The 25,779-nt window shown below is 46.4% G+C and overlaps 1 protein-coding gene across 3 annotated transcripts in view; it reads left to right on the top strand.

The window, feature by feature from the left end:
- Positions 1–722: 722 nt before the first annotated feature.
- The window catches only part of TMPRSS9 (transmembrane serine protease 9), a 104,716-nt gene continuing 79,659 nt past the window's right edge, over positions 723–25,779 (top strand). For 2 of the 3 annotated variants that reach the window (XM_019491241.2, XM_019491240.2), the window contains exon 1: positions 723–837. The gene's annotated coding sequence lies outside the window, so the exon portion shown is untranslated. The remainder of the gene's footprint in view (positions 838–25,779) is intronic. The other variant, XM_019491242.2, reaches the window with a different exon arrangement.

Consider the following 25,779-nt stretch of genomic DNA (forward strand, 5'->3'; position numbering starts at 1 on the left):
GCAAACAGCAGATCTTCTGAGCCAACAGGACAAGCCAGCAGATGGATGTTTCCATGCCTTGCAGGAGGGAGTCACCTACTACCACCATCTATTGCTTCTTCTTAGCAGTAGTGGCCTCTCCTGGCACTGGAGTGGACTCTCTCATCTGATGCCAGGGCACTACATCACTACTATGATGAGTAGTGGATGAGATAAGTAACAGAGAGAGACATTTTGTTGTGAAAAGCAATTCTGTAAAACGGTCCTTACTTAGTTGCTACTTTTGTGGACAGAATCGCATCTATTGACTCTCATTGCTAACAAGCTTTTACTTTATGAAGTCAACACAGCTCTGAGTTTTTAATAAACTAAGTACATCATGAAAGGTAAAATTCTGCATTTGATGACACTTATAAAACTCCAGGGAGGGAAAGGCCGGGAGAGCACAGCAGAATCTGTCCTGCGGGATCTTCCTGACAAGCTAAAAGGAACAAAGAACTTTGAGACGTTAGGCCGAGTTTCCAGCATGGGGCAACTAGAAATAACAATGTACTTACAAACTGAGTCCATTAAATCTATGCTCAGGAACTAAAAATGAATAAACATCGAATCTTATTATGCCATTGTCTTAAAGCAGCATTGTACTGTCAGACTTCATCTCTTGGTTCTCAGCCTGTGCCTTTAAGCTCTGTATGCAAACTTACTGCACACCTCCCACTTTCCCCAACAAAACCTTTCACTTGGCTAGGGTAACTCAGCAGTCAGTGAGTGAAGGGAGCTTATGGGGAGGCACCGAAGCTGGATGAAAGGGCTTTTCTAGGGAAAAACACCTCAGTGGAAAGAGGAAAAGCAACACAGGTGAGTTACCATGGCTTCTTAAAAGTCATTCTCCTTTCCTTGAGGGTTATTAACTTCTCTGGCTTGGATAGCAACAGCCAAGCTGGAGATTGCTGTATAAATTCTCACTAACTCTGCCAGTTTCTTGCTGCACTATTTTCTGACTTGCAGAGTGCATATACGATGCAAAGGTACAGTATAGCAAATTCAGACTCCTTTCCAAGTGGCCCCAAGCAAAAACTGCTCTGATAGTAGGATGGATGATTGCAAAGGGTTTGCTTAGCCATTTCCTCGCCTTCACAAAGCTAGCTAATCTTTTACTCTCTGAGCAAAGATATTTCTAGATAAAGAATGGTTCTTTTTCATCAACTGGGCAGCTACAACTGCGCTTCCCAGCTGAATGAACCCACATACATAGATAAAACCTATCTGTTATATATAAAAGACATACATATAGGCCTGTGAAACCAGCTGAACTGTGATAAGGGAATTGCTTTCTATTTTAGTTCTGTGGTCTTAAACAGAATTTTTAACTAAATGCAAATTACAGGTGAAAATTCGGAGTGGCACTGTGTAGCAGAAACGAGAATCTGAAAACTCGGGGTTTGAAACAGTTTGACTGATGTGAGAACCTTTGTTACTGGTGATATGAGAGCCCAGCATAACTCTCAGGTCCCAGGCTGGCAGGGAGGAATAAAATCTTCTCACTTGTAAACTGATCAAAGTTTAAAGTCAGAGAAGGACAATAAACAAGGACCACATATTTTGAGAGTCATATTTCAGGGCAGATCCACATTTTAATGTTTTTTAAAAGGGGAAAGAACTACATTTTGTCAGAATATACCTGGAACAGTAGTTAATCCAGTCTAGTTGTGGAGTACTACTGAAAACATTTACTCTAAAGAACTAGTAATTATTAACTCCACACAACACTCTTTCCTTCTTTAAGTGAATTGTTTTGCTATGTTGCTATGCCATTAATGTTTTAGGGGTTTTTATTTTAAGTCCATATAGAAGATGCATACCCTGGGGTTTGGCTTTTGTTGTGTAATCACCCTTCCCTCTGCCTAGCAGTGAGTTACTACAGTTAGAAGTGAACTTCTTTGAAGTGTTGCACAATCCCATTAGTGTTAGCCTATGAACCCACTAAGGGACAAGCAGAACTAAAATCCAGGGGCAGAATCTGGTAACAGCAGAAAGATTAATAAATGTGGAGTCAGATGAATCTGATTTGTGGGCAGCCCACTGTACAATGCTGTAAGGTACTTCTAGTTCAAGACTGCTTGACTGTCAGCCTACTATATATAGGCTTGTCTTTCTTCCTGGGTTATAGTTTATATTACTTCTTGTGACTTTTGTTCAGTCATGTTCCATGTTTTTACTATTATACAGACTGACAGGGACTTCTGTATTCACATTGTGTAAAGGATTTATAATCTGATGAGATTATAAAAAGAAAAGAAAGGTGCATACAGGAGAGCAAGAGGTGGTGAGCAATGTGCCTAGTCCTACCTAACCTGCAGTGTCTCCATGTGTTTCAGTTCTTGGGTTTTCTTCAGCCCAACTTCGCTGATGCACCTTGGCCCTGATGGGCTAATTCACTGTGTCACTAGGCCACCTCTTCTCAAGGACTGACACTTTTGGTTATAAAGTACAATCTGTCTGCAAAGTGCTACAGTCTGTGCCTGTTCCACCGGCAGCTCCTATTACAGGTCACTGATGCCTTTTTATGCACAATGTCTTGACAGAAATTCCTGGCTGAGAGAAAATGAAAATACAAGTTTGGACACTGTTCTTAATTAAGACAATTGGCCTCAGCCATTGCCTGGTACATCTAGTGGCTCTTTCACTATTACTAATCCTCTCCATTTCTATCTAGATCTGCCTCTTCGGGCTGCCTCCCCAAGTAATTTTATTCCCCATTACAGTAGAATGCCAATACAGGCATATTTTATCCTTCTGGCTTCTGCAGTTTTGCATATTGTAATATAAGTAATTTACACTTTCTGTTTTTAATTCTGTTCCCCACCCCACCGCCCTTTACAGAATGCTATATCTGACCTTCAGGCAGGAAACCTTTGGCTCATCCTGTAGCTCACTCCATTATGGAGTGAAATTTTGTTTCGGCTGAATCATAAAGTTTAGGCTGTCATCTAAGTGTTTTGATCTGAAGTTTATGCCATCCTTTGAGAGATGCTGATTTGTAGAACAATAGAAATAAGTAGTAGGAATAATTTGGAAAGAGGGACTGTGCTGAATATGGGCTTTCATTAACGTCTGGCCCATGATTTTTGAAGTGATTGTGTCCTTCCACTTTATTCCTTCTTTCAGTCACAAAAACTCTCCTTCCAGGTCTGCAGAACTGGCAGAAGGCCCCACTCACTTCCCAGGGACCCCTGAGCCTGGAAGAGACTTCTTTTATCCAGTCACTGACTTCAATATTAACTCTATTACTTTTATTGGCCAACTGAACTTGATGCTTGCTAATACTTCCCTCAAATGAGGTACAAGTACTTTGATACCCATGATGAGATTCCACAAGGCCTTATCTAGATTAGGATTTACATGTATGGTTTTAAAATGCACATTCAAATGTATGTTTGAAAAGGTTAGTACAATACTACTGAAATGGTCAAATTGAAAACTAGGCTGGCCTCTAGACATTAGCTATGCCAGTTTAACAGAAATATGCATACTTTGTTATCTGTGCTATATCCTCCAAACAGTTACAACACGTTGGCTAACACATTTTTAATCCAAGTTTACTTGATGTCTGAATTTCATAAGTGGGTAATTCTAGTTGTTTTAAACACTCACCTCAACAGTATTGGGAGGGTGAATTTATTAATGGCTGTATGCTGCTCTGAGCATGTAAATAATCATATAAATACTGAGTATTTTTATTCCCATATAAGAAGTGTGGTGAAAGGGAGTTAAGGTTGAGATCATGAAGAAGTTAAAAAACAAAGGAAGCAAGATGGAATCTGAAGCAAAACAAATGAGTGTCTGGGGAATTTGGATACAAGGAGGGAAGGTTAAGGATTTTGTGGGATTGTGGGGTTTGAGGAGATTAAAGAGCATATGGAAATAAAGAAAATAGGAGGGAGGCTAAGGGGTACAGGGAAAAAGAGGACAGAAGAGGGAATATGTGATGGGAAACGACACTGGAAGAGATGGCAGAGAAACACCGGAAGAGATGGGAGGAGGCAGTGGGGAAGCCTAGAGTGGGATGGGAATGGTGGAATGTGGGCAACTGGATAGGAATGGAAATGAAACGACATGCAATGAAGAAAGATGACACAGCAGTTCTCCTACCTCTGAAGTTAGCTGAAGTTAAAGGGAGTCCCCTCAGCACCCACTTGCAAGTGTTCTACTATTAGGCTGCCTATAGACATGCTCATTGGCATTCGAATTAGAGCATGAGAGAGCAGACTTGATTAATCAAGACTGCTCCATGTTCTAAGTAGAATGCTCCAGCACTGATGCAGCATCATCTCACGTGACTCATGTATTTTAAGCCCCTGCATATTTTTAAATGACCATGGGATCCTTTATCTAAATCTTGTTGAATGAGGTCACTTTTAAACACACAAGGGCTTATTACACATAACAATGAGGCACTTTAATTAGAGTAGCTGTCTAGGAGTCACTCATATTAACACACACCCTCCCACCCCACCACTTCCTCCAAGCATGTGTATAGGCAGCCTTTTTAATGTGCACCTAAGTTTAAATTCAGAACCTGAATTTCTTTCACACACTTTGGAAGCAGCCAGTTTTCCCCTGAAGGCTGGAAAAACCCAAGCAAGTAAGAGAACCCTACAATTTTTCTGACACCATAAAAATTGTGGGGTGAGGGCTGTGTGAAATTTTGGCAGCCATTTCATTTTGGAGGTGTTGCCCTGTTTTGTCACCCAAAACACTGAATCCAAAATGAAATAGAAGGCTCTGAAGCATCTCTAAAACTAAACGAAACTATCTGAAAAGTTTTGGAAATGTTTCAGATGTTTTGGAGGCGCCCCGGCACAGCCCTACAGCCCTCCTTTTAGAGTGGTGGGAGGCTGGGGCCGGATGGGGGATGGGGCCAGGCAGGGCAGTGGCTCCCCCACCTACGGAGAGGCAGGCACAGCCAGAGGAGCTGCAGGAAAAGCCCCCATGGCTGCCCTGCCCAGCCCCATCCCCCACCCATCCCCAGCCTCCTAGCACTTGGGGGGGGGGGGGGGGGGGAAAAAGCCCCGCATTCACTAGCTGCAACATCAGTGATCAGGGCCTCTGAGGGCTCATTGCAGAGCCCCGCCATGCAGTGCAGGGCAGGTGGGCAGCAGGGATCACCCCTCCCCCCGCTTGGCATCTGTGCGGCAGCTCTCATATTGTGCAGGTGCAGCGCCGTTTGGCAGGGTCTCGCATGCTGTCTAGGAGCTGGGGCAGCTCCAGTAGTCAGCCGGAGCCTAGAACCACTCAGTCCCAGTGACCCCAGCTCCCAGACCATGTGAGGTGCAACAGCTGCTATACGGGTGCCAAGCAGGGGGGCAGGGGCGTGATTCCCACTGCCCTGCACTTCACGGGGGGGGGGGGGGGGGGGGTTCTGCCATGAGTGCCCAGAAATCCCAATTGCTGCTGCTTCAGCTGATGAATGCGGAGCTTTAAAAAAAAAAAAAAAAAAAAAGCCTCACACTCACTGGCTGCAGTAGCGGTGATTGGGGCCTCTGGGTACTCATGGCAGAGCCCTCCTGTGCAGAATGGGGCAGTGGGGGGCAGCAGGGATTGCCCCCTGCCTGGCACCCGCACAGCAGCTGCCCCATGGCGTGGGTGTAGCGCAGCTCGGCAGGGCAGTGTGGGGCTGAGCAGTGCTGGGCTCCAGCTGACTGCTGGAGCCACCTCAGCTCCCAGACAGCGTGTGGAGCCCTGCCAAGCTGCACTGCACCCACGCAACGTGACAGCTGCCATGTGGGTGCCAGGCAGGGGGGCGATCTCCGCTGCCCCACCACTGCTGCATCTGGTGATTCATTTTTTTTAAGTGCCAGGAGAGTGGGACTGGATGGGGGATGGGACCAGGCAGCACAGCCATAGCATCTTCTCCCATGGCTCAACCCGCCAGGGCAGAGGTAGGCACAGCCAGAGGAGCCACGGGAGAACCTGCAGCTGCCCAGCAGTGTCTGCCTCTCCCTGGCCAATCTGAATCTCTGAATCAGCACTGAAACAGCATCGAAACTCTGAAACAGATTCAGCTGAATTGAAATGGAACAGTGATCCGAAACACCAAAACAAATCACTGTCCTCCGAAATGGCTGAATCCAAAACTGAAATGAAATGAAACATAGTCATAGATTCATAGATGTTAGGGTTGGAAGGGAGTCCGACCCCCTGCATAGGCAGGAAAGAGTGCTGGGTCTAGATGACCCCAGCTAGATGCATATCTAACCTCCTCTTGAAGACCCCCAGGGTAGGCGAGAGCACCACCTCCCTTGGGAGCCCGTTCCAGACCTTGGCCACTCGAACTGTGAAGAAGTTCTTCCTAATGTCCAGTGTAAATCTGCTCTCTGCTAGCTTGTGGCCATTATTTCTTGTAACCCCCAGGGATGCCTTGGTGAGTAAAGCCTCACCAATTCCCTTCTTTGCCCCCGTGATGAACTTATAGGCAGCCACAAGGTCACCTCTCAACCTTCTCTTGCGGAGGCTGAAGAGGTCCAGGTGCCCCAGTCTCTCCTCATAGGGCTTGGTCTGCAGGCCCTTAACCATACGAGTGGCCCTTCTCTGGACCCTCTCCAGGTTATCCGCAACCCTCCTGAATTGCGGCGCCCAGAATTGCACGCAGTACTCCAACTGCGGTCTGACCAGCGCCCGATAGAGGGGAAGTATCACCTCTTTGGATCTATTCGTCATGCATCTGCTGATGCACGATAAGGTGCCATTGGCTTTTCTGATGGCTTCGTCACACTGCCGACTCATGTTCATTTTGGAGTCCACTAGGAATCCAAGATCCCTTTCCACTTCCATGCCACCCAGCAGGTCATTTCCTAGGCAGTAGGTGTGCTGGACATTTTTCCTCCCTAGGTGCAGCACTTTGCATTTCTCCTTGTTGAATTGCATTCTGTTGTTTTCTGCCCACTTGTCCAACCTGTCCAGGTCTGCTTGCAGCTGTTCCCTGCCCTCCGGTGTGTCCACATCTCCCCACAGTTTTGTGTCATCCGCAAACTTGGACAGAGTACACTTCACTCCCTCGTCCAAGTCGCTGATGAAGACATTAAAGAGTATCGGTCCAAGGACCGAGCCCTGAGGGACCCCACTGCCCACGCCCTTCCAGGTCGATACAGACCCATCCATCACAACTCTCTGGGTGCGACCCTCTAGCCAATTCGCCACCTACCGGACTGTGTAGTCATCCAAGTCACAGCCTCTTAACTTGTTCACCAATATGGGCTGGGATGATACCATATCGAAGGCCTTCCTGAAGTCTAAGTAAATGACATCCACCCCTACTCCTGCGTCCAGGTGTTTTGTAACCTGGTCGTAAAAAGAGACTAGATTAGTCGGGCACGATCTGCCTGCTACGAACCCGTGCTGGTTTCCCCTCAGCATAATTTGTCCTGCCGGGCTCTCGCATATGTGAGCCTTATAATTTTTTCAAAGACTGCCAAGGATGGAGGTGAGACTGACAGGTCTATAGTTGCCCGGGTCCTCCTTCCTCCCCTTCTTGAAAATGGGGACCACGTTGGCCCTTTTCCAGTCCTCTGGGACTTGGCCCGTGCGCCACGAGCATTCAAATATTCCCGCCAGTGGCTCTGCAATGATGTCAGCCAGTGCCTTCAGTACCCTCGGATGGAGCTCATCCGGGCCTGCCAACTTAAAGGCATCCAGTTCTTCCAAGAGACTCTGCACCATCTCAGGGTCTATGCATGGTAGTCTGGCGCCTTGCTACTGCCTCTCTACAACCCCAGTGAGAGCCTTGTCATGCCCCTCGCTTAGGAACACTGAGGCAAAGAACTCGTTGAGGAGTTCAGCCTTGTCCCCCCTGTCCATCACCAATTGCTTCTGCCCATTTAGTAGGGGTCCTATTCCTCCCTGGGCCTTCCTTTTACTCCCTATATATCTAAAGAACAATTTTTGTTGTCCTTCACTTGGGATGCCATCCTCAGCTCCATGGTAGCTTTGGCCCGTCTAACTGCCTCCCTACAAGCGCGAGCAGAGGAGGTATATTTGTCTTTGGTGATCTCTCCCTGTTTCCACTTTTTATGTGCTCCCCTTTTGGCCCTTAGGCTGCCCTGGATTTCTCTGGTCAGCCAAGGAAGCCTCCTGGCCCCTTTCCCTCTTTTTCCTTGCATCGGGATCGTCTCCCTCTGTGCCCGAAGGATCATTTCCTTAAGGCACAGCCACCCTTCTTGGGCTCCCATCACTTCAAAACTCCTGCTCTGCAGTGCGTCCTTGACTAATCACCTGAGTTCATTGAAATCAGCTTTTCTAAAGTCTAGCACTTTCACCCTACTAGTTACCTTACCCACTTGACATCTTATGAAGAATTCTAGTCATTGCGCACAGCCCTAGTAGCCGTTTTGAAAGGAAGTTCTTAAGTTTCTTTGTAGCATATTTATGTGTAGCTTCTGCTGGAGGAGAAGCTTAGCCTTAGAACAACAAGAAAAATCAGTAATATAGGACATAGGATCACTTGGGTCACTAGATCCAGGCTCCTGCTATCATAGGCAATGACATCCTCCTGTAATTTATTTAATAAATTTAAAGCACCATTTTAAAACCAGTTTGTTTTCTTGTTTCTACTGAAAGGTTGTTCCAGAACTTCATTCCTCTGGTGGTTAGAACCTTTCTCTTAATTTCCAGCCTAAATTTACTTGTGACACTATTAAATAGTTCTTTCCCTCCTTGCTGTTTATCCCTTCATATCCTGCAAAGTTGCAATTATAGCTCCTCTCAGCTAAGCTAAATCACTGAGGTACATCCTCCTCCCCCCCCTCACTCATGATCCATGCATGGGCAATGGAGCTGCTTTAGAATGACCCTGAGCACAGACCAAGATAGAAGATCTATGAGATTTTCTATGCTCAAGATAGAAAATCTGAGAATGTGTTTAGTGCTGTTCTGAAAGGGTTACAGTGTCTCATTTCCAGATATGGGTGCATGCTGAAGTGGGAGAAAGTGAGTGGAGGCCAAGCTTCTCACCAGCCTTCTATTATAATAAAGGGCTTCGTCCATCTGTCTATGTGCCTGTCTGTCCATAATGCTTTTGGCCAACTACGCATGCACTGCCAAGAGGGCGGGCAGTGATTGGCTGCACAAGCCCAGGCTGCATGGGTCCAACTTTGCACCACTGCCAAGGACGTTTTTGGTGGTGGCAGACAGGCCCTGGCCACCTGAGCAGCAGGGCTTCCCCCCACCTCCCTGCCTGAGAGAGAATGGAGGGGGGGGGTCATGGTGGTTGGTGTTGTTGGGGGAAGGAATGGAGGGAAGCACAGAGTGGAGGGGAGAGGGGGTTACTTTGGCAGTGTCCCCCTGCCGCCTGGCCCCAACAACAGCTGGCAGGGAGAGGGAGGTGGAGAGAGAGGGAGGGAAAGGAGCTGGGAGGGTAGTAGAGATGGGGGGAATCCTTGCTGCTCTGGGGGAGGAGGTGGAAGCAGGTAGGGGGGAGGGAGCCACCGTACCGGAGGCTGGAGGAGGAGGTGGTGGCAGTGGAGGGACTGTTTACATGGCCAGCCCCAAAGGGTGCGTGGGGGTGTGGAGGAGAGGGCACGTAAACACTCCCTGAAACCTTCTGTCATTCATGACAGGCAGTAAGCTAGTTCCAGGTATAATAAGCCTGCCCAGACCCCAGCCATAGGCCTACATGTCTGCAGTGGTAGAGCAGGCAGAAGAAGATGTCAAAATCTCAATAGCTGTGAAGGTGGATGAAGGCTGCAGTGGAACAAGATCCCAGTTGTCTTGGTTTCCTCGCCATTGGATCAGGTCCCGTTCTGTCAAGAGCCATGTGGACACCGATATGCAACAACTTCTCCACAATAGAAGAAGTCACACACGGGCATCTTCCATGACAACAGTTTTTCCAGCACATTCATTCCTCAAACCCTTTGGTAACCAGCTAATGGTGACAGGAGCAGGAGTGTAAGGTCTGGAAGCTCCTAGTCATGAACTGGCACGAAGGCAGCAATTACAAGAAAGTCATTTAGCACTTGAACAAGACAGGAGTCCAATTGAGCAGCTGTAATGGTGACTGAGCAGCCCTCTTCAGGATCCACTCTGCTCATCACACATGGGGAGGGGGCTAGAAAAGGTGCCTTAAACATGATATGTCTAATACAATATTCTATAGTTCTTCCTGACTGGATAACTGCGTCCAATGGGATCACCTTTACTGCACTTGAAAATACCAGTGATGATACATAATTTTCAGGATGTAGAACATCAGTATCCTCATGGACAACCCTAATAGTGAATGCCCAGAGCACCACACTGCAATCACGGCCCAAGAACTGAGGCACCACAACATCAGTGTAGCTGCACTAAGTGAGACCCAGCAAGCGGGAGATGGGTAGCTCAAAAAACATGGAGGTGGCTATATCTTCTTCTGGAAGAGTAAACAGGAAGGAGAATACTGACTTTATGGAGTTGGTTTTGCCATTAAGAATGAACTTATAAACCAACTCATTGATTTCCCTATTGGAATTAAAGAGTGCCTCGTGGCTCTTCGTCTTAAACTGGTGGAGAGCCAATATGCTACTGTCATCAGCATGTATGCCCTGACTCCTGATGTCGCCAATGAAACTAAGGAGGAATTCTATGCCAACCTGACCAAGTCCTTTCTGACATTCCAAAGGAAGACAGACATCGTTTTATCAGTGAGTTCAATGCCAGTTGGAAGGGAGTCTAACCTCTGGAACAGGGCCGTCAGCAAGGAAGGAGCAGGAAAGGTCAACTCCAATGGCATCCTACTTTTGACTAAATGTGCAGAACATGGACTCGCCATCATCAACACCCTGTTTCACCAGAAAAACAGCCACGTGACATTATGGCAACACCCACAATCTAAGCATTGGCACCTGGTTGATTATGTCATTATCCATGCCTGGGATCACAAAGATGTCCATAATCGCATCTGGACTTCATGGAAAATGTGGACGCCTACTCCATAAATGGAAAATCAAAGAGAGTTTGGGTTGTAATTATGGTGCAATTTTTCAGACGGTGCAACACATTGTGAATGATTGCCCAATTAGATCATTTAATGGTGATCTAAAATCAATCCATGCAGCTACCCCTGAAGCAGTTGAATGGTTATCAAATGTAGCTATTAATCTATGAATGTTGCAATCCTAAAATGTCATACAAAAGAGAGATCACCTGAGCTATGCAAGGAGCTGATGATTGCTGGACTGATCACTGACTCATCTTCTCAGTTATGTCACTCAAACTGGCTCCCAAATGACAACTGCAGCAGAAGCAATGCCAACAGAAGATCAATATTGCAGGACTCAAGGACCCAAGTAAACAAGACCTCTTCCACCAGTGCCTCAACAAAAAAATGGTGAATTCCAATCAACAAGAATGGGTGAATGTCAGCAGCATGTGAGGTTCCCTCAAGGCCACTATCATCTGCACCTGTGAAGAGACACTTGGATTCTCTACCAGGAAGCATCAAGACTGGTTTAATGAGAATAACCAGGAGATCCAAATGTTATTGATTGCAAGCGCAAGGCCTTTTATGTTTGGCAAAATGACACCAACTCCAAGCAGAAGAAATTGCATCTCCAACAAGCCAAGGCAGAGATCCAAAGGAGGATCCATGATATGAAGAACAAACGGTGAGAAGACAAGGCGAAGGAGATTCAACATCTCACTGATATCCACAATATGTGTGATGTCTTCAGTGCCACCAAAGTCATCTACAGTCTGAGTACTTAGGGACCAACCCCCATTTGAGACCTAAGGATGGAGAAGACCTGATCAAGGAAAGGAAAGCCATCAATGCCCATTGGAAGGTGCATTTTGAAGACCTTAGTGAAGACTCTGTTGCTGATGAGTGTGTTCTCAACTCCTTCTGTAAAACATTCAGTTATAAATTATCTCAGAATCCCTCCAACTCCTGATGAGGTGAAACTTGCTTTGGGAAGAATCAATGATGTAGATGAATCAATCAAGCAGATGAAGAATGACAAGGCATCTGGAGCAAATGGAATCCCCATGGAAATCTTCAAGCAGGGGTACAGGAACTCGCATCACATCTCCATGCCCTCATCTTAATGATTTGGAATGATGAGGAAATCCCAGATGGTCTCACGGACACCATGATTGTGCCAATCTTCAAGAAAGGAGACAAATTTAGCTCTGGAAACTACAGAGGGATTGCATTGCTGTCCACCACAAGAAAGATCACTGTGAGAACCCTCCTGAACTGTCGTCTTCTACTTGCTGCAGAGCTCCTTCCAGAATCTCACGATGGGTTTGCAGGATCTTTCTGAAGTATGGATACCCACTAAAATTTGTCACCATCCTCTGCCTGCTCAATGATGGTATGTAAGCAGTAGTTCTCAGTAATGGATCTATCACAGATCCCTTTGAGGCTAAGACAGGAGTTAAGCAAGTCTGCATCACCACACCAACATTCTTCTCAATATTCCTTGCGATGCTACATATGACCACCAACAAGGTTGCAGTCTGAGTGGTGGTAAACTGTATAATCTCAGCTGACTCCAAGCCAAAACCAAGATCACCCTGACCTCGGCTGTTGAGCTCCAATATGCTGATGATGCTGTAGTGTGTGCTCACTCAGAAGCAGATCTTCAGGCAATTGTCAATGTCTTTACTGAGGCATTCAAGAAAATAGGACTGACACTTAACATTCAGAAGACTAAGATCCTCGACCACCAAGCTCCTAATGAATAGTCCCCAGCTCCTGTAATCTAGATCCATGGTTAGACTCTGGAGAACACTGTATTTCATATACCTCAGAAGCCATCTCTCGCAGAAGACTGACATCGATGAAGAAATCCAACATTACCTCAAATGTGCAAGTGCAGCATTTGTACACCTAAAGAAAAGGGTTTTCAAAGATCAAGATATCAGATCTGAAACCAAGCTCATGGTTTATCAGTCATTATCCCTACCTTGCTGTATGGAGCTGACATGGACAACATACAGGAGACATCTAAAGTTATTTGAGAAGTACCATCAATGTTGCCTGAAGAATCCAGTGGGAAGACAGACACGCCCAATATTAGTGTCCTCCTACAAGTAAACACGGTGAGTATTGAGGCAATGATCATCTAACATAAACTTTGGGCTGGCTATGTTATCTGGATGTCTGACTCCAGACTCCCAAAGCAAGTTTTATTCTCCCAGCTCAGCAAAGACGTATGCTCAAGAGGAGGGCAGAGAAAGCACTTATGAGACAATCTCAAGGCCAAATTAAAAGAATGCAACATCCATGTCAACTCATGGGAGACTATTGCCCAGAATCACCACAAATGGAGGAAGAGTCTGCTGCAGTGATCTCAGTACTTTGAAATCTCCTGACCACAAGAGGAGTTGGAAAAGCTGGAGTGCATCTTGCAGACCAAATCAAGAATCCAGCACCACCCACCCCACATGGAAACACATGTCTAAGCTGAAGTAGAGTCTGTTGATCCCAGATAGGCCTCATCAGTTATCTTTCCACACACAGATAAAACAATCATGGAAGACAATCATCCTCAGCTGTAAGGGATTGCTGAAGAAGGAGTATTCTCAGTGCTAAGTGTAGACAAGCCCATTATCTCCTTTCATATAGATTCTCCATTTCCCTGTATATCCAGGTTGACCATTAAAAAATGCTCTTCCCTTAACACAGATGACCAGAGTAGTGTGCAGTATTCCAAATGAGAGCTCACCATGGTCTTGTTCAATCACATTAATAGTGCACATTTCTGATTATAAATCCATTTTTTACTCCAAACCCACCCCCCCAAAAAAATTGCACTTATACATGTAGTTAACCTATAATCGGGCCTCCTGCAATCTTGACTTTTGTATTTGTGGTATTTTTGTGCAAAATCAAAACCTTTTTTTTTCCTCCGCAGCTTTTATTTTATTATTTCTAGAGTGTTTTGCCTTTTCTTGGTGACTGAATTCTCCCCAAGGATTTTGTAAAGGCAGTAGCAATTCAGGGACTTCATCAAGCTATTGACTTATATGCATGGAAAGAGCAATTTTTTCCTAAAATTGAACAAGAAAATATGGGGTCTATTTATATCCAGGGTCGACTTATAATTGGAATAATATGGTACTTCCCCATCTCTGCTAGAAATACCATACCTAGCACATCCTCAGATCTCATTTGCCTTTGTCACAGACCCATCTCATTGGTGGCTCACATGCATCGTCTCATCAAATAATCACCACTCTTTCAATACTTTCTATTTAAAATCTATCTGATCTGTTCTGCCTTGCAAAAATTCATGAGTCAGAACCCAGACATTTGTAAGGTTCCCCAACTCCTAAGCTTTTATAAAAATAGTACTTTCTTGTGCAGAGGCAGCTGTCCTTACTTTCTGTGGTCCACTGGAATATGGGGACTTGTCATTCTATCTCTGTGTCCTGTGCATTGCCCTATATTTTTGGCAAAAAGAACCCTAAACATGGTTACCATTGCTTTTTTTTTTAAATGCTCTTCTCAAAGAAACTGTTGAGGTGGTGCAGGCCTGACCAGCATCATGAAGATCCTCATGTAAGAATGTAAAGGCACTGTGGCACCTTGCTATTATAAAAGGAAGGGGAAATAATGATGGGATGCCTTCTTTCCTTACAGCTGGTTGGCATGGTCAAAGCTCCTGGAGGAATAAATAGCTAGTTTGTTTTCATTGACATGTTTTGGTTTTCCAAGTACCATGCTAGCCCCACTTTCAGACAGGCGCACTACTGGACTACATGATAAATCTCCTAAAATCTTCTAAGAGGCATCCATACTTTATGCCAGAGAATGAATGTCGCTGCCATGTTATTCTTCACTTACTGACCATATCACACAAGAAGCTGCATATGAAAATAGTTATTAGCATTATTCACAATCAACAGTTAGTCATTTAAAACTGGAAAGCCCCCCAAACTCACAAAATAGAAATTCTAACATTCTACGGTCTGAAGTTTTTAATGTAAGGGGATACAATATTGAAAATATTAACTTTTTAAGGAAAAAGTGTAGATGTCTGGAAAATCCTCAATGAATTCAAGTTCTATTAAAAATTATTATCAGAAAATTTGGGGCAGATACACTTACCTGTTCCTACAAAAAACCCAAAAGTTTAATTTCCACTTTAAGTATACAACAGAATTTAAAACAGAACTGTTACATTGTTGCTATTTCTGTGCAATTACAATAAAGACCCAGCACATGGTAGGTAAGCTTCCCAGTACGTGGTACATAAGCAACAACAACAGTCTAAAAGTCAAGGATAATTCCTAAGAGTGGCCTAACTGGGACACCAAGGAAGATACCTTTTTTCTCCTACATATCTGTACTCTGACCCTTCTCTAAACAGGAGACGTTAAACAGACCTCTCCCTCATGCATTGGCTTCTTCAAACATTTGGTATGTGGCCAGTATTTTCCCGAGGAGACACAAATGAAAAGGATAAGCAATGTAGGTTATATAATGGCTAGGATATCTTCACTCCTGAAAATCCCACTGTTTCATCTCACAATCTATTTAGAAATTTTCAAGAACAGGTTGGATAGGCACTTGTCTGGGATGGTTTAGTCAGCGACAATCCTGCCTTGAGCAGGGACTGCACTATACGACCTTGTGAAGTCCCTTCCAGCCCTACTTTCCTGTGATCCTATGATCCTAAATTATTGAAGGGTGATATAAAGAGGATGGGGCTGGGCTTTTCTCTGTGGCCATAGGGGATAGGACTAGGAGCAATGCCCTCAAGCTGAAGCAGAGGCAATTTAGGTTGAAGATTAAAAGGAACTTTCTGGCTATGAGAGTGCTCAAGCACTGAAACAGGCTACCTAGAGAAACTGTGAAATCTTGATCACTGGAAATTTTAAGAGCAGGTTGGACAGACCTTTGGCTGGCATGGTTTACTTGGGGAAGGTCCTGCCTTGATTAGGGGTTGGACTAGGCCATGTGAGGTCCCTTCCAGCCCTACTTCCCTATGATCCTGTTCCTTTTTGCACCTCATAACAAGGAAACAGACACCATACAGCTCAGTGAAGCTTTTGTCCAGTCTCAACAAAGGTCAAAGAATTATTTTGTATTTAAGGAACAACAGCGGCCAGACATAAGATATACAGCAGGCTTACTAAGGATGGGAGCATTATAGGCTGCTTATACACATGTTCATTCGCGTTCTAATTAGAATGCTCCACTGTTGCCAGGGGCATTTTATCTAAACCTTGTCAAATGAGCTATAGATAAAGCAATCTGCAGCCATTTTAAAATACATGGGGCTTAATACTCATGGCGGTGAGCTATTTTAATTAGAACAGCCGTCCAGAAACAGCTCTAATTAAAACACATCCCTTCCACCCCCAAGCATGTGTACAGGCAGCTATAGAGACCATGGATGAAGTAGATCATATCCTGCAGGCAGGCAGTGATCAGTGATCACAACAGTGAACAGTGGAACGACAAGCTGGGTGTTTACTGTGAGCATGGAGTGGTACAATTGTGTGTGATGCAAACCTGGGATGACTAGCAGTGACTCCAGGACTTTTATGGTATTTATACATGTGCTCTGGGAGGGTGGAAACACTTTAATTAGTGCAGCTCTGAGAGCCATGCTAATTAAAGAACCCAGAGTGTCATGTGTATCAGCATCCCCACAGTGAAAAATGGTGGCAGGGGAGCTTTAACTAAAACTTGTCGAATGAGCTTTATTTAAAGTGCTCCTGCCGCCATTTTTCAGTGTAGGGATGCTGATACATGTGATGCTGGAACGCAGTAATTACCACACTCCAACAGACTCAATCAAGTTTGCTCTTATGTCCTGTAATTACAGCAGGTTGGAGCAGCCTTGCTGCATGTGTACAGGCGCCCTTAGTTACAAACCACACGTTGTGGCACATAAACACTGAAATGAAAGCTGCTTTGACAGTAGAAAACTAGCGAAGACTAGAAAACACTCCAGCTTACTGGGTTATGCACAGTTAGTGGACAATTATTCTAATGATAGAATATCTACAGATGTGCACAGTTGTCAGAGGAAAAGGATGTAAAGCACCTCATGAGGTCATCTACTCCAGCTCCATCATCAAGGCAGGATCATCCCTCACTCAGCCAACCCAGTCAAGTCTAAACTGCTCTTGAAAATTTCCAGGGATGGAGATTCTACCGTTTCTAGATAACTTGTTCCAACTTTTGATCACTCTCATAGTCATAATCTCTAACCTAAATTTTCTCTGCTGCTGTTTGAGATCATTGTTCCTAGTCCTGTCCCCTATAACCACAGCTATCTCCATTCTCTTTATAGTCTTCCTTCAGGTATTTGAAAACTATTATCAACATCTCCCCTCACTCCAGATTAATCCTAGTTTTTTCAGGCTTTCTTCATAAGTCATGCTCTCCAGGCCACTAGTGATTGCTGTTGCTCCCTGCTGGACTCTTCAATCCGTTCATATCTTTCTTGAAGTGAGAGGCCCAAAATTGGACTTAGTACACTACAAGTGAGACCTCATCAGTGTTCAAGAGAGTGGAAGCATAATTTCCCCTGATTTTCAAGTCATACTCCTGTTAATGAAATCCCATATGGTGTTGAGATTTTTGGGGGAAGGAGGAGGTCAAGTTGGGTTTGTTTGTTTTTTGTAAACAAAAGAATACTGCTGTCTCATATTCATCTTATGGTCCACTGTAACCCCCAGGTCCTTCTCTATAGTACTGGAAGCATATTTAATTTTATCTGATTGATTTCAGGTGATTTTTCCAGGTTATCCAGGTCATCCTGAATCCTATCCATTCTCCCCAGAGCATCTGCAAATTCACCCAACATAGTATCATCATCATATTTGCTAAGCGGGCATTCAACCTCATCATCCAATTCATTAATGAAGACGTTGAACAATACCCAACCCAGGACAGACCTCTGGGGAACCCCACTTCATATTTTCTCCCAGCTGGTCATCAAGCCATTGATGACTTCTCACTGACTATGATGATCCAACCAGTTATGTATCCATCTCACAGTACTTTAATCTCATCTGTATTTCCATAGCTTACTGTTGAGAATGCTGTGGGAGATGGTTGCAAAGGTCTTGCCAAAATCAAGGTATATCACATACCCTGCTCTTCCTCCATCCACAGTGACTGTCACCTTACCTTAAAAGGAAATCAAGTTGTTTAGGCATGATTTGCTCTTGGTGAATACGTGTTAGCTGTTCCTTATAACCTTGTTCTCCTCCAAGTTCTTTGAAATAGATTCTTTGACCTGCTCCTTGATTTTTTCCAGGTATCAAGGCCAGAATGACAGGTCTGTAATTCCCCAGATCCTCCTTCTGTCCCTTAATGACAGGCACAACTATATCTGCCCTTTCCAAACATCCAGGACCTCACCAGACCTTCATGAGCTCTCAGTAAAAGTTAATGGTCTGAAGTTGCCTCAGCCAATTCCTAAACTTTCTTTGGCCTTCCTCTTCTGAAATACTTGTAAAGTCCCCTTTTATTGCCTTTTATGTCACTTTCCAGTTGCATCTAAAATCATGCCTTGGCCTTTCTCATTTTCTCCTAGCATGCCCAAGTAATACCCTTACACTCTTCCTTCATAAATAACCAAGTTTCCACTTTTTGTAGGATTCCATTTTGAGTTTCACCTTATTGGAGAGACTGCTCTGCAGACAGACTGGTCTCCTGTTGTACTTCCCATTCTTCTTTCCTGTTGGAATAGCTTGCTCCTCTGCCCTTCAAAGGGCCTCCTTAAAATACAGTCAGCTCTCCTGGACTCCTTTTCCACTCAGACTGCCTCTCAGGGCATCCTGCCCACCAGTTCTCTAAGTATGCTTTTTGGAAGTCCAATATCCTTATTCTTCTGCTCTCCTTCCTTCTGTCAGAACCTTGAACTCTATCATTTCATGGTCACTCTCATCAAGAAGGATGCGGATAACCTCAAGAAGGATGCAGATAACCTCAAGAAGGATGCGGATAACCTGGAGAGGGTACAGCGAAGGGCAACTCGTATGGTCAAGGGCCTGCAGACCAAGCCCTACGAGGAGAGACTAGAGAAACTGGACCTTTTCAGCCTCCGCAAGAGAAGGTTGAGAGGCGACCTTGTGGCTGCCTATAAGTTCATCACGGGGGCACAGAAGGGAATTGGTGAGGATTTATTCACGAAGGCGCCCCCGGGGGTTACAAGAAACAATGGCCACAAGCTAGCAGAGAGCAGATTCAGACTGGACATTAGGAAGAACTTCTTCACAGTTCGAGTGGCCAAGGTCTGGAACGGGCTCCCAAGGGAGGTGGTGCTCTCCCCTACCCTGGGGGTCTTCAAGAGGAGGTTAGACGAGTATCTAGCTGGGGTCATTTAGACCCAGCACTCCTTCCTGCTTATGCAGGGGGTCGGACTTGATGATCTATTGAGGTCCCTTCCGACCCTAACATCTATGAATTTATGAAGTTACCTTCTACCTTCACATGCTCAACCAATTACTCCCTGTTTGTAAGCAGTAAGCCAAGAAGAGCTTTCCCCCCACTTGGACTCTCCACCATGTGTATCAAAAAGTTTTCTCCAATATGTTCCAAGAATTTTCTGGATTGCTTATGCACTTCTGTATTTCCCTCCAGGCAGATGTCCCAAAAATTAAAGTCCCCCTATGGCAACCAGGTCCTGTGATTTAGCTTGTGTCAATTGTTTATAGAAGGCCTTGCCTACCACAAGAACATAAGAATTGCCATTTACTGGATCAGACTATATGTCTGTTTTGCCCAGTAGCCTGCGTGTCTCTGGCAGAAAATGGAGGCTGAAAGGGAGAGTGAACACAGTATGACCGGGGTTTTTGTTTTCCACTGTTCCTCTCTCACTTGAAGCCTCCGGCATTTAAGGTCTAGGGCAGAAGTTCCAATTCAAAGGCTGTGCCCCAAACTCTCATGTTAAATAGTTACTGATGTCCCCTTCCTCCAAGGGTATGTCCAATCCCTTTTTGAATCTGGCTAAACTGTCATCTTCCACAATATCAGGTGGCAATAAGTTTGACACTTTCCTTACATACTGGGTGCATCTATGCATGCATTTGATCTGCGATCAGTATACTTGGGTGTACATGCACGGGGATTAGGGAGCAGATTTGCTGCTCTCAGGCCCAAACTTCCTGCAGCCCTGCAGTGGGGCCCTACCACCACCAGGGGGAACTCCAGATTGTGGCTGCAGCTGCCCGCACCTGCCAGCCATCTTTAAAAGCCAGTCCCAATCTGCTCCCCGGCCAGCCACTTCCCTGCCCAGGAGCAGCATGCCCCGTGCAAGGACAGCACTTGGCAGCTCTCTCCTTGCTTGCTCTGCCTCCCTGCTATGGCTGCTCCAGCCGCTGTCCCTGTCAGTGATGACCAGTGCCCTGGGCTCCTGCTGGCTGCTGCACTGGCCCTGCTGGCCCACCATGCTGACCGCCACCTGGCCCACAGCCATCTCACTCTACCCAGATCCCTCACATCCAGCAACTGCCTGCCCGCTCACCGCATGCTGTCCCAGGGCTGTTGCCACCACCATGCAGCTGCCACTGACAGGGACACTGATGAGGGGCTTCTGCACACCAACACTAGGGCTGCCGTTACCCCAAGCATGCCCCTGCTGCGTGTTGTAGCTGGTGCATGAGGCACTGTTTGCGTGGACCGAGGGGTGCCTGACCCACTACACCTTGCTGATGGTGATCCACATGGTGCCCCAGGCACACCTGCCCACCTCATATTGGACCATGAGCTATAACAGCAGGGGGAGGCAAGCTTAGGCTGCCCCACAACTTCCACTGCCACCTGGAGGGCTACCTGTATCTGTGTTACATGACCCTGCCCTTGCTGCTGAGGAGGACATCACTACACTCGAAGGGAGAGGGAGGCTGCAATTAGATTTAGACAGACCACAGAAGTGGGTGGATGGTAATAGGATGGGGTTCAATGTAGATAAGTGCAGGGTGCTACACTTTGGGAGAAGGAATTCACAGCACACATACAAGCTGGGGAGCTCCTCCCTTGTGAGCACAGAGGCAGAAAGGGATCTTGGAGTCATTATTGACTCCAAGATGAACATGACCCACCAATGCCAGACCACAGCCAGCAAGGCCAGCCATACCTTTTTGTGCATCCAAAGATGCATCTCAAGCCTGTCCAGAGAGGTGATACTCCCCCTCTATGCGACATTGGTCAGGTCACAATTGGAGTACTGCGTCCAGTACTGGGCACCACACTTTAAGAAGGATGTGGCCTGCCTTGAGAGGCTTCAGAGGAGGGCCACCTGCTTGGTTGGAGGGCAACAGGGCAGGCCCTATAAGGAGAGGCTGAGGGACCTGAACCTCTTCAGCCTCAGCAAGTGGAGGCTGAGAGGGGATTTGGTGGCTGCCTACAAACTCATTAGGGGAGATCAGCAGCAAATAGGAAGGGCCCTATTCCCCCCAGCACCACCTGGGGTGACAAGGAACAATGGCCAGAAGCTGCTGGAGAATAGACTCAGGTTAGAGATTAGGAGGCAATACTTCACTGTTAGGGTGGCTAGGATCTGGAACCAACTTCCTAGGGAAGTGGTCCTCGCTCCTACCTTGGGTAGATTCAAAAAGAAGTTGGACGACCACCTGCCTGGGGTCGTGTGATACCAGCGTGTGCTCCGGCCAGTGTGGGGGGAGGGGGGTCAGACTAGATGATCTGTTCAGGTCCCTTCTGACCCCAAACTACTATGAAACTACTGGCATCAACACATTCATGTGTTGAAAGGCCCATGCTCGCCTAGCTGCAGGGGCACAGACTACTCAATAAAGTTCTGCACTGTGTCCCACTTCTCTGCAAGCTGTGCTAGGGAACCCAGGGCTAGGGGAGTGCAGGCAGGGAGTGGGGGCAGAGCCAGGAGCTGGGGGCAGGGGCAGGGGCAAGGTGGAGAGGGCCCTCCTCCCAGCACAGTGTGTGGTCTGGGCTGACATGGCTGGCCGCTCCACACGATCCTGCCTGTTGGCGATGGCACGTGGCTCCAGCCAGTGTCCTCAGACGGTGGGGTGCAGCATGCAGGTACCAGGCCAGGGGAGGAGCTGGCACTGCTGAAGGCTGGTGGTGTCATGGCTGGCTGCACCTTGTGGCTGGCCCTGGGGTTGTGGAGCTGGTGAGGCAGGTGCTGGCCAGGGCTCCCTGAGCTGCTGGTAGAAATTACAGCCAGGGAGCTTGGGGGGACAAGACTACTGAATGTCTGAGGTGCCCTCTCCCAGCAACGTGTCACGAGAGGTGCCAGGCCAGGGCAGAGGCTCAGGCTGGCCACCTGGGCTGCTGTATACAGTACAGCTGCTACCTGGGTCTCTGGGTGCAAGGATAGCCGTCAGTTGCTGCATAAAGGGCATGGATTTCTGGGCACTGCCAGACCAACAATTGTGGTCAGTGATGGTGACCCACTGTGCATGCAAGACTTTGGCTTTCTGCAGCAGTGCTGTATTGACCAGTTGTGCCCACATTCCCGCATCCAGCCTGACAGGCCTTATACACGTACACATTGGAGTGGCCACCCCACTCCAACCGGTGCTGCACTTCTGCCTCACTACATAGTACCATGAGATCACCAGTCTTCTCCTTGGTCCAGCTGAGGTCCTGGGTGGTAGGCACGGCCATAGGCATGTCCACAGATGGGGAGGAGGCCCTCATGGATCCCTCGCCAGCTCTATGGGCCCTTGCATGGCTGTCCCTGAGCTCCTGGGCCTGGACAGCTGCCTGCTGTGCCCAGTGCAGGGGCACAGCAGGGACAGGCAGCCACGCAGCACAGGCAATGCTCTGCAGCACCCACAGGCTTTGGGTAGGTTGCTGGGGGTACTCTGTGGGCAGAAGCTGCCTGTAGCTGGCCCTGGGGGAATAACAGGCCTGGCTGGAGCAGCCTGCTGCACCCTGCAGCACCCTGAGGCCCTGGACAGAGAGGTCCTGCCAGCTGCACGGCACTGCAGAGGCAGACAGCAGTGCTGGGGGTAAAGGCAGGCTGACACACGTAAGCTGTGGCCTGCCCAGGGGGACACAGGGCTTGGAGTGCACTCAGGCTCCTTGTATGTGCGCCCCAGGGCTCAAAATGTCTGCAGGCTTTTTAAAGCCTAAGACAGGGGGTGCCATAGAGGCAGCCAACCCTGGGGCAGGAAAGGCTCCCAGCCTGGAGCCCTGGGGCTAGCCTCAGGCTGGTCCCGTAGTGGTTGGGGTGACCCAGGAGCAAACTTGCTCCCCGGTTACGTCTATATGTTCATTCCTGCGCAGTAACTAATCACGCTTAAATTTGCTACCTGCATTTGTAGGTAGCAAGTTTCAGCACGATTAAGGTTTTTTACTGCATAGTAAGCCCGTGTATGTGTAGACGCGCGCGCTTACTGCGCAGTAAACTAGGCTACTGCACGTTTAGGCACCTTGTGTAACAAAAACTTTTTTGTTGGGTTTTAACTTTGTACCTACTCATTTCATTTTGTGACCCCCCTTAGTTCTTGTATTGTGAGGGGAAAAAATAATAAATCCTTCTTTACTTCCTCTTTGTCATTCAGTATTTTGTAAACCCTTATCATGTCCCCCTCAACTGTCTCTTTTCTAAACCAGATAGGCCTAGCCTTTTTATTTTCTCCTCACATGGAAGCCGCTCCATACCACTAATCATCCTTGTTGCCCTTCTCTGAACCTTCTCTAGCTCTTGCATATCCTTTTTGAGGTGTGGAAATCAGAACAAGGCACAGTGTTCAGTGTGGACACGCCATGGATTCATAAAGGGTACAATGATACTTTCCATTTTGTTTACAGGTCCACTCACCATGACCTCCACCTGCGGTTCCCCCATCTGACCTTTACACTCAGGCTTTCCTTAAGCCACCTCCCATTTCATACTGTGCCTCAGAAAATGTGGACATCTCCTTAATATAGATAGAGCAACACTTCCGCCTTTGTTCCATTGCTTGTGCTTCCTAAGTTGTACCCATCTATGACTACTTTAGTCACATGAATGAGCCCTCCGTGTCTCAGTAAACCTAACTTCATCATAATTCTGTTATTGTACCAATTCTGTCCTCCTTTTCCCTATGTTTCTCACATTAGTGTATAAATATTTCAGGCTGTATCAAGGGCATTTATACACGTACCTTTGTCTCCTCTGACAAGCTGGAAATCCAGTGCGTTGAAGCAGCGTCGATTAATTAAGTCTGCGGAGTACATGAGCTGACGCACCTGGCACTGCATTGCACACATTTGTATAAATGGCAAAATGCGTGTCAGCAAGCAAAAAATGGTGGCAGTGTGGTTTTGAAGTAAAACACCTTTGGTGTGTTTTAGTTCAAAAGTGCACTGCCACCATTTTCTCAGCACTGATGCACATTTCACCATTTATACAAATGCATGCTCCGCAGTGCCAGCTGTGGTTCACGCATGTATACAAATGCCCTTTTTAAGCATGCCCTGCTGCCAGGGTTGTAATGCTAGGCAATGACCAAGACAGAATAGATCAATCTGATGCAATGGGATAGCCTAATTTTACTGGAGCAGTGGATGGGACTGACCTCCTGATCCTGCCACAACCTCCTTCTGTCTTGTCTCAGATTATGCAAATAGGAGGGGCTATTTCTTCATAATTATATAAATTACTGCCATTATTTTGGCCAGTCAGTGAAGGGCCATCTTTAGGGATATGGGGCTTTCTGTTAGCAGAGATGTTTTTTTTCCCAGACTGCCTTATTACAATGCATAGGGTTACAATTTCAGTTGTGATTCTTAGGGACCAAACCTAAACTTTTCTTCATTAACTCAAGATGCCATACTCCAAGCACCTAGCTAGAAGAAAAGAATCTTTGGATAATTGTAGCGTATCCTTTTGAAGAGCAGAGGAAGACATTTCATGACAAACCTAGATCTCCGGCAAAGTTTACTATTGTGATTGTCACACGACACATGATCATCCAGCCCAAAGTGAAACACTAGTGTCTGTTTCCACAGCTGTGGTGGATGGGCTGTTGACTTCAAGCAGCCTGAGAGAAGACCAGTTACTAGTTCCAGTACAGGCGCCATTTGATAGTAGGCAGTAGCCAGTGTGTTTCTTTGGGGCAGAACAATGGCAGTGCCATCATCTCCCCTACTTTTACTTGTGCCATGTTATAGGATGTACTTGATATTTAAATAATGTTCCCTGTAGTTGTGGTTGAGGATTTGCAGTGGTCATTTTGGTGATTCCTTCAATAAATCATTGCCAATGGACAGAGGCAACTGGCCTCAATGGCCCAGGAGGTCCCTTGAAGTCCTATGTTCCTAGCCCACAATATTTACCTTGGTTTATTAGTTGCTTTGATGAGAAGGAGGAATTTGTTGCAAGAGGCGTTTGTTGCAAGAAAAGTAAAAAAACCTTGGTATTAACAAATCAAACTTATTTAATTATTCTGTACCAAAAAATTCAGTACATAGGCTGACCACACTCAGCTGCATCACTGGTCGGCATATCACAATCACTGTGGAGTCCTGACTCTTTATGGTATAAAGCTCTTCTAATGTGACCAGAATCAGAGAGAGCACCAGAATGAAGGTTGTTTTAAACTTATCTCCTAGTCCTTGCAGGAGCATGAGAGTGAACTGGAACTATGCCTGCATGTGTACGCTCACAAAGGTAGTCTGGCAGGAAAAAAAGTCTTTTCCAAAACTCATGGGAGTCTAGCTTGAAGGGTGGGATTCTGGTTACTGTGATACCTGGGCAGCATATTCTAAACATTTGATGAGGGCAGATGATTGCTTGAATTAGTACAGGCACTTCCGCATCTATGCAGGCCTTATGCCAGTAAAACTGCACTGACTGAGGGCATATGTCATTCAAGAAACTC

Source organism: Alligator mississippiensis, chromosome 16 (assembly GCF_030867095.1).
Source record: "Alligator mississippiensis isolate rAllMis1 chromosome 16, rAllMis1, whole genome shotgun sequence".
Classification (NCBI taxonomy): domain Eukaryota; kingdom Metazoa; phylum Chordata; order Crocodylia; family Alligatoridae; genus Alligator; species Alligator mississippiensis.